This window comes from Mirounga angustirostris, unplaced genomic scaffold, assembly GCF_029215605.1.
Source record: "Mirounga angustirostris isolate CCGP_5_RB_7025 unplaced genomic scaffold, mMirAng1.0.hap1 SCAF_4, whole genome shotgun sequence".
NCBI classification, from domain to species: domain Eukaryota; kingdom Metazoa; phylum Chordata; class Mammalia; order Carnivora; family Phocidae; genus Mirounga; species Mirounga angustirostris.
Genome location: NW_026991712.1, coordinates 118,517,947 through 118,527,801, shown reverse-complemented (window position 1 = coordinate 118,527,801; position 9,855 = coordinate 118,517,947).

Below are 9,855 nucleotides of genomic sequence, written 5' to 3'. Positions count from 1 at the left end.
CCATGTTGGGTTTAAAAACAACAACAAAAAACAAACATTCATGACTCATGGAAAGTGGTCAAAATATCAACATTCACAGGAATTTGGAAGAAGTAGATTCCAACCCTTGTGGATGACTTTGAGGGATTCCAAGTGGAGGCAGTAATTGCAGATGTGGTGGAAACAGCAAGAGAACTAGAAGTAGAAGTAGAGCCTGAAGATGTGACTGAACTGTTGCAGTCTCCTGGATGAAGCATTGCTTCTTATGGATGAGCACAGAATGTGATTTCTTGAGATGGAAACTACTGGTGAACATGTTATCAAGATTGTTGAAATGACAACAAAGAATTTAGAATATTCCATAAACTTAGTTGATAAAACAGTGGCAGGGTTTGAGAGAATTGACTCCAATTTTGAAAGACGCTTTATTGTGGGTAAAATGCTATCAAACAGCATTGCATACCAAAGAGAAATCATTCATGAAAGGAAAAATGGATCAATGTGGCAAAAATCATTGTCATTTTAAGAAATTGCCACAATCGGGGCGCCTGGGTGGCTCAGTTGGTTAAGTGACTGCCTTCAGCTCGGGTCATGATCCTGGAGTCCCGGGATTGAGTCCCACATCGGCCTCCCTGCTCAGCAGGGAGTCTGCTTCTTCCTCTGACCCTCTTCCCTCTCGTGCTCTCTGTCTCTCATTCTCTCTCTCACAAATAAATAAAAAATCTTTAAAAAAAAAAAAAAGAAATTGCCACAATCACCCCAAACCCTTCAGCAACCACCACCCTGATCAGTCAATAGCCACTGACATCAAGGCAAGACCCTCCACCACAAAAAAGATTATGACTCACTGAAAGCTCAGATGACGGTTAGCATTTTTTACAATATTTTAAATTAAGGTATGTACATGGTTTTTCAGACATAATGCTATTGCACACTTAACAGACAGTAATATAGTATACACATGACTTTTATATGCACTGGGAAATCCAAAAATTCATTTGACTTTATTGGGATATTCACTTTATTGTAGTGATCTGGAACTGAGCCTGAAATATCTCTAAGGAATGGCTATAATGTGTTTCCCAGAAGACTGCTTATTCTTCCCAGTTATAAAAATCTAGTCTTCTGGATTAGGAAAAGGAAATTTTAATATGAGAAATATGTGAGAATCTGGTTTTTGCACTGGAATTTTCACCATTTATTTTTAATAGTCTTCCATTGATGGAGGGCTTGACAGATTATGAGTTGGCCTCTTTACCAGGGGAAATTATATGTCCTCAAAAATACAGCATAGGGGTTGTAAATATGGCTTGGGAAGCAGAACAGGGTTTCAGCTTGGTTCTGACATCTATTAGCTGTGGACTTTGGGCAAGGTATTAAGATTCAATTTTCTCATTTGTAAAATAAGAAAAGTATCTATTCATAGGTTTATTATGAGGATTAAATGAGTTGACAGATTCAAAGAACGTCACATAGTGCTTGGCACATAGTAAATGCTCAGTAAATATTATTTGAAAAGTTAAAGAATGACACTCTATCTTAGGTTCTGTTCACCAGAAAGATCCTGAGACAAGGATTTGTGTACAAGCAATTTACTAAGGAAATTCTTGAAGAAAAAAAAGTAAGGGAGAAGAAGCAGGACAGGGAAAGAATAAATCAAGCAGGTGTGCTGATTACAGGCAAAGTCCAATGGAAGTGGTTTCAGGCTGATCCCATAGGGATCTTTAGTGTATAAGTTACATCTTGGAATTTGTTTCAACCTGAAGCAAAGGCACTGAGATTTCATCTCTGCACCTGTTATTCATTGGCCAAGGACCACCTGGGAAGATGTAAGCTACCTCTGGCTGTCTGCATAGATGGACAAAGCAACTCCAGTAGCCTAATGGTCATTCTCCAGAGAAGAGTTGTCTCACTGTGGGCAACTGGAAGCAAAAGCACCCTGATGCAAGGGGAGAAGGAGCATTCAGGAACAGTAAAAGGAATATGAGCAGATTGGGGCAGAGCACCAAGAGTATCTATCATCATACCCCAAGGTGTAACCAACCAGGAAAAATATAGCTCCCCCTATGTCTTTCTCTCTCCTGGTTATATAAACTTGGACAATTTACTTAACATCTCCGGTCTCTGTCTCACCATTTGTAGAAGGAGCATGATAATATTATCTCAAAGAGTGATTATGAAAATAAACGGACCAAAAACCATGAGATACCTAGGAATAAACCTAACCAAAGAGGTGAAAGACTTGTACTGTGAAAACCATAAAACACTGATGAAAGAAATTGAAGATGACAAAAAGAAATGTGAAAACATTCCATGCTCATGGATAGGAAGATCAAATATTGTTAAAATGTCTATACTACCCAAAGCAATCCACATTTAATGCAATCTCTATTAAAATACCAACTGAATTTTTCACAGAGCTAGAACAATTTTAAAATTTGTATGAAACCACAAAAGACCCCCAATAGCCAAAGCAACCTTGAAAAAGAAAAGCAGAGCTGGAGGCATCACAATTCCAGACTTCAAGTTATATTACAATAAGCTATAGTACTGGCACAAAAAGACACACAGATCAATAGGACAGAATAGAAAACCCAGAAATGAACCCATATGGTCAATTAATCTTCGACAAAGCAGGAAAGAATATCCAATTAGAAAAAGTCTCTTCAACAAATGGTGTTGGGAAAACTAGATGGCAACATGTAGAAGAATGAAACTGGGCCACTTCCTTACACCAAACACAAAAATAAATTCAAAATGGATTAAAGACCTAAATGTGAGACCTGAAACCATAAAAATCCTAGAGGAGAACATAGGTAGTAACCCCTTTGACATTAGCCATAACAACTTCTTTCTAGATATGTCTCCTGAAGTAAGGAAAACAAAAGCAAAAATAAACTATTGGGATTTCATAAAAATAAAAACCTTCTGCACAGTGAAGGAAACAATCAACAAAACTAAAAGGCAACCTTTGGAATGGGAGAAGATATTTGCAAATGACATATTGGATAAAGGGCTAGGAGCCAAAATCTATAAAGAACTTATTAAATTCAACACCCAAAAAATAAATAATCCAGTTAAGAAATGGGCAGAAGGCATGAACAGACATTTCTCCAAAGAGGTCATATGTCTGACAAACAGACACCTGAAAAAATGCTCAACATTACTCATCAGCAGGGAAATACAAATCAAAACCACAATGAGATACCACCTCATACCTGTCAGAATGGCTAAAATTAACAACACAGGAAACAACAGTTGTTGGTGAGAATGTGGAGAAAGGGGAACGCTCCTACACTGTTGGTGGGAATGCAAACTGGTGCAGCCACTCTGGAAAACAGTATGGAGGTTTCTCAAAAAGTTAAAAATACAACTACCCTACAATTCAGAATTGCACTACTAGGTATTTACCCAAAGAATATAAAAATACTAATTCAAAGGGATATATGCACCATGATGTTTATAGTAGCATTATCTACAATAGCCAAATTATGGAAAGAACCCAAATGTCCATCAACTGATGAAAGGGTAAAGAAGATGTGGTGTATATATATAATGGAATATTATTGAGCAATAAAAAAGAATGAAATCTTGCCATTTGCAACAACATGGATGGAGCTAGAGTGTATTATGCTAAGTGAAGTAAGTCAGAGACAGACAAGTACCATATGATTTCACTCATATGTGGAATTTAAGAAACAAAACAAATTAGCAAAGGGGAAAAAAAAAACAGAGAGGCAGGCAAACCAAGAAACAGACTCTTAACTATAGAGAACAAACTGATGGCTACCAGAAGGGAGGTGGGTGAGGGAATGGGTTAAATAGGTGATGGGGATTAAGGAGTGTATTTGTTGTGATGAACCCCAGGGTTGTATGGAAGTATTGAATCACTATATTGTACACCTGAGACTAATACTACACTGTATGTTAACTGAAATTTAAATAAAAACTTAAAAATTTTTAATGTAAATTAATAAAAATCAAATAAAAATTTTAAATAAATCAGTTCTTGAAAAGTAGCAGAGTATCTGACCTAGAATGGATACACAACAAATATTAGTTCTCCCTAATTCTTAACAGATTCATATATATAAAAAGAGTGGATTATAGAGATCACTTTGAATACACGAATTTGTAAGTACTTCCTCCTGGCATAAAATTCTTTGGACAAACTTTCTGTTGAAAGCAATTTTATTCAAAGGATTTTTCTCCTTATGGTTTTTTCAATTCTTCTGATTACATGAAGAGAAATTCTTCAATTTAGGAGTCCTACCTTACAATATTTCTGTATCCACTAACCTTACAACTTCTAAAAAGAAAGGGGTGCCTTGGGCTCAGGGCATAGCTAATTTAACAAATAGCTGCCGAAGCAGCAGCCAGGAAGAGTAAGGAGGGGCCGCCTCAGTGTTAGTGAGCAGGAAGCCATTAGAAGACGTCATACTGGGCTAAAAGCCAGATGTCCCTGGTTTGAGCTTTGCCACTTACCTTCCTAGGATATGTGTTCTCTTCTAAAACATCAGTAGTTCAACTAGATGATCTGTCAGGTACCTTCCAGCACCAAAATTCTACTACATGGATATTCAGAATCTCAACTCCTAAGTCCTGAAATTTGGAGGGCTTCCTATGTATAAAATGTATAGAAGTTCAGAGAAGGGAAATGACAGGCTGGATTGAGGAAGTAGAATTCAAGCTAGATATTGAAGAATAAGCAAGAACTAGAAAAATAAGTGTGGTCTAGGGCATAATAGTGGAAAGTAAAAATAATTTTTCACAAAATATGAAACTTTTTTTGATTAGAGGGAAAGATTTATTATAGATAGTATTAGGAAATAAAACTAGAAATTACAAATTGACCAGACTGTGGTATATTCTGAATAGTAAGGACAGAATTGTGCCAATCTAAAGATAATAATAAGCTCTTGAAGAATTAGAGAAAGGAAGGGCTCCTGGTTGGCTCAGTCAGTAGAACATGCAGCTCTTGATCTCAGGGTTGTGAGTTCAAGCCCCATGTTTGGTGTGCAGTGTATTTAATTAAAAAAAAAAAAGATTTTGAGAAAGGAAAGGTGGTATTGTACATAAGATAATTTGGTGATATGCAAGATGAACTGGAGCCAGAAGTTATTGTTGGCTAAGAAATCTGTAAGAAGGCTGCCAAATTGCCTGGTTATGAGATGAACTATCCTTAAAAATTGAGGGGTTTATACCATTAGATTAATATTGTAAAGCAATTAGTTGAATGGGCATAGTTCCTCTAACAGTGAGAGAAAATGGAATCATCTCCATCTGTCCATCCCCATGTAGAGAACGTGTAGGAAAGTAGACTTCCCTTGATTATGTACGACTATATAGCTCTTTACAACCATAAATACATCTCCTTTTGGGTTTGAATATGCACATTTGGGAGTAGGGAAAGGAAAGAGTTTAAGTACCACTTTGTGAAACAGAAAAAAAATATTTGGAGTTCCAGGAATTTAACAATCCTGGAAGGAAAGAGTGAGAAGCAGAGAGTGAGGGAAGGAAAGGGGAGCTGGGCACTAGGTACAAAAAAGGATATGAGATCCCCTTAATTGTGGCATGTCCCAAGAACATAAAAGAACATGTGATTTCACATTGTTCCCCACTTAATGTATTGGGCTTTAAAGTGACAAAAAAACAAAAACAAAAACAAAAACCAGCCATTTCCCTTTCAGAGATTGGAACTGATTTGGAAATAGACCTGGGAGTCAGGTCACCAAAATATTGACTATATCAATGGTGAAGCTGGACTAATAAATATGACTTGACCTAAAGCCACAATTGGGATTTCTAATGCTTCTCTCCAAGTCTAGAATTTAGACACTTCCTGTGCCATCCCCAAAACATAGTCTGCAAAACACAGCCTGCAAAGTTATCTGACTAGGTATGGAGAGAATCACAAACTCACATAAAATGGACACTAGTCATAGGGAAAGAGACTGGTTTCCAGATCTGGCTCTAGAAGGCAGGAATGGACCCTGACCCATGTGTGCTTAGCACAACAAATCTAGAATAGGATACATATACTGTGGACTGGCAGATCCAAAGGAGAAGGAGGAAGAAGTATCATTCCATCCAAGAAATCAAAAGTGAAATCATAGACCATATGCTTGCCTCAATATAACAATCCAAATCCTCTTCCCATAAGGAAAGAAACGCTATTATTCTCTTAGCATGTGATTGCCTCATAAAAGTCCCATATGAAGAAACCTCTGTCAATATGGTAATCAGAAGTTTCTCTCCCTGGATAATTCAGAGTTGTTCAGTGAAATTCCCAGAAAAGAGGAAAATCTGAGATGGGATGTTAAAAAGAAAGAAAGAACATCAAATTAGTATCCCATTTTCTTAACATTCAACCTGTGAGGAATACAAGGAATTTCTCTCATTGATAAATTTAACTTGGGAAAAGACAAATCTGTTTCTTTTATAGCTTTTGGGAAACAGTGTTACTTATTCAAATGTGAATCCACTTTGGTTTAACACAGCCAATAAAATGTGTGTCAGAGACAGAATGAGAGTAGGATAGGGAATTATTAACACAGTAAAGGTAAATTTTCCTGAGATCCTAAATGCACAACCAAGCTGTTAATACTGCATAACAGAAAGTGTTACCCACTGGAATCAATTATTATTCAAATTTTACCAACTATTTTCCTTTTGGAGTTAAGATCTAAAAATTAAACTTTACAAAAACTGTATTTTGAAGCTGAATAAAGATTTTTTATATATATTAAAGGTTTTATACAGAAACAATTCATAGTAATTACATTTGCAAAAAAATTTACCAATTTTGTAGTATTGCTTGTATCAACACAGAGATCTTATTAAAAAGTGAAATAAAAATTAATACCACCAAATCTGAAATTACTATATGATATTTAAGGACATTGGGAAGATTTAAGCAAAACAGCCCCAGCATTAAGTGGTCCAAATATCCCCAATCTGGTGTATAATCAAAGAGGAAACTAAAATCAAAAACTATATAATAATAAATGTCAAATACATCAGTGAAATAAAACAGGCTATCTAGACTGGAGTATGTTATGTTAAAACTTGTGGGACATGGCCAAAATAATATCCAATGTACTTGTAGTATTTATTCCTAAGCAACAATAAAATAAAAATAAATTAGCCTACAATCAATATAAGAATCTAGAAAAATAACTACATTATAAATCTAAAATGAAAGCAATGACTAATAATAAAAGAAGTTAATGAAATAATGAGCACCACCAACAATAATAATCAAAAACATCAAAAATAGTTTTTTAAATGTATAATTTCTGGGGCTAGTAAAGGTATAGGGAGAAAACTTTGTCTTACATTATATAATCCCCCAAATAGAAATATAAATACCTCTAAATGTTCACCAATGAGAGAACTCTTAAATGACAGTTAATCTATATCATAAAATTATAGTCATTATTTTAAAATAATGAAAAAAATAATAAATAATTAAAAGAATGACATAATTCTATATGAACTACCATATACTAGGTTTCCAAATTTCATCCATGTACATACCAACTTCAGGATTGCTGTCATGTTCATATAACCATTCTATAATTTTCTTAATATGTTTAAATGTTTCTAAATAGATGTTTACATTTTCTAAATATGTTTAAATCTTAATATATGTTTCATTTGAAAAAAGAAAAATAACCTGGTATCATTATAACAGTAATATCTGTGAAATCATCAGTTTGATATGTTGGTTAACAACTATATTTTTCAAAGTTCCTTGTCCCAGTAATAGATAATGAAACCCAACCCTTTTGAGTGCCCTAAGTGAGCCTGTTTGCCTGAGCAGGATTTTGTTTAGACCAATTTAGCAAAGTCCTTTCTGATTTGTGACCAGCCAGCTTCTGCCCAGGATGTCTATTCAGGTTGAGTTGATGGAGACAGTGGCCCTTGTGGCTGGACCAGCCAACCGAAAATCTGTAAGGGGCAGACTAGCAATGAACAGAGATGGCTATGAGACACCAGAGCAGCTCCCCACCTTCCTTTTTTATGAAGAGTATTATAAATTCAGCAAGGGATATAGATGGAAAATAAGTCAAGAGCATACATTTGTCTCTAATTCCATGGAGATCCTTTTTCAGGACCCATGAAGCATCATTCCTTTCTGTGCCACCAGGAACAGAGGGGGACTGTTACAAATACTCATCTATTTTCACAGAGCTGCATGTGCCCAGGTCTTGCAGGGAGCTTTTCCTAATTCCTCTGGCAAAGATGAAGCATCTTTCCTCCAACCTTATAACCAAGAGTTTCCCAACTTTGTTGAGGGAGTAATAGCACCTCCTCAAATATCATGCAAATGCCAAGGGGATCTGAGTCCCTCAGGTTTCTCTAAATTTCAAAGGTTTTGGACAAGCTTCTGTTTAGCCATTGTGATATATCATTATTTGGGGTTAAAATGATAACCATTCACTAATTTAGTCAGTCCATCAGTCAAAAACAATTTTCTGAGCACCAACTCTACAAGATGGGTGCATGCTTGGTTTGCTTGAAGCCCCTCAAGCTAGAATTCAGGGAGAGGTGGGGGGCAATAGAAGAGAGGTCAGCAAGGGAACCAGGGCAAGACTGCCTCAGATATATTTCTTAATGCTCAGCCCCTACGCCCTATAAGTAATCACATTTCCATGGAGTTGCCAGTATAACAGCTCCATCCTGTATCTTGTACAACATATTAATTTCATAAATGTAAAATTACCCCATAATATTCCTGAAGGAATGGAAGGACGGTGTAGGATGCTGCCTAAAAGGGCAAAAGTCTGGGCACATGTGATAAAATGCCTCTTGTAAGAATGTTGCTTGTTCAGAATGCAACATGATTACCCTCCTACTGAAACTCTTAATTTAAAGATATTTTCTGGTCTTCTATTTCCAGTTCTCTTTGGGTTTCTGATGAGTTCTGGTTCCTTTTGCTTTAGAATTAAACATTATTTTATCCATCATTAACAATTCCTAACCTGACCCCCTTTCTCCTTTTTTTTAATCTTATATTATTTGCCTTGTAAAACCATATTGCTTTGCTGTAGAATAATTAAATCTATGGGGCTCGGGGTAAGAATGCTGCGTTCAAATCCTGACTCTGCCATTTACTAGCTATGTGATCTTGGTAAGTTACTGAAACTGTGTACCTCAGCTTCCACACATAAAATGAAGATAATATTCATGCTTAACCTTAAGAGAGTTATAGTGAAGATTGAGAGAATCTCTGCCCTAGTAAGCACTAAATAAATGTTAACTATCAAAATTATTCACTCTGCCTCAATAATAATTAGCACATACCAGATTCTGTTTTTGTTTGTTTTTGTTTTTTAGAGTTTATTTTTTAGAAAGTTTTAGGTTCACAGCAAAACTGTGAGGAAAGTACAGGGAGTTCCCATATACCATCTGTTCCCACATATACACCAGTCTCCCCACTATTAAAACTCCACACCAGAGCAGACTCTTTTGATATCCTTGCATAAAAACCCTCTGCCCCTCCTCCCCCACTCGCATTCTCTCTCTCTCTCTCTCTCTCCCAGGAGTCCTTAAATAAATAAATCTTTAAATAAAATAAAATAAATTTTAGGTTAGTTTTCACAGCCACCTTACCTAAATTGGTGTTATTTACATTTAAAATTTTAAATTCTCTTCCATTATTTATACCCTTGGTAAATAATCTAAATATTTATTAAGTCCCTCTGTAAAACTGAATAACATCATTACCATTATTGTTTCTATTCATTTCATTAGAAAATTTTATTAATTTTCACACTGTACTGTACAGAAAATACAAAGTCTATGTCTATATGCAGGAAATGAACCAGAATTAGAAAGTACATAAAATATTTTTCAAGAGGAATATGTGCA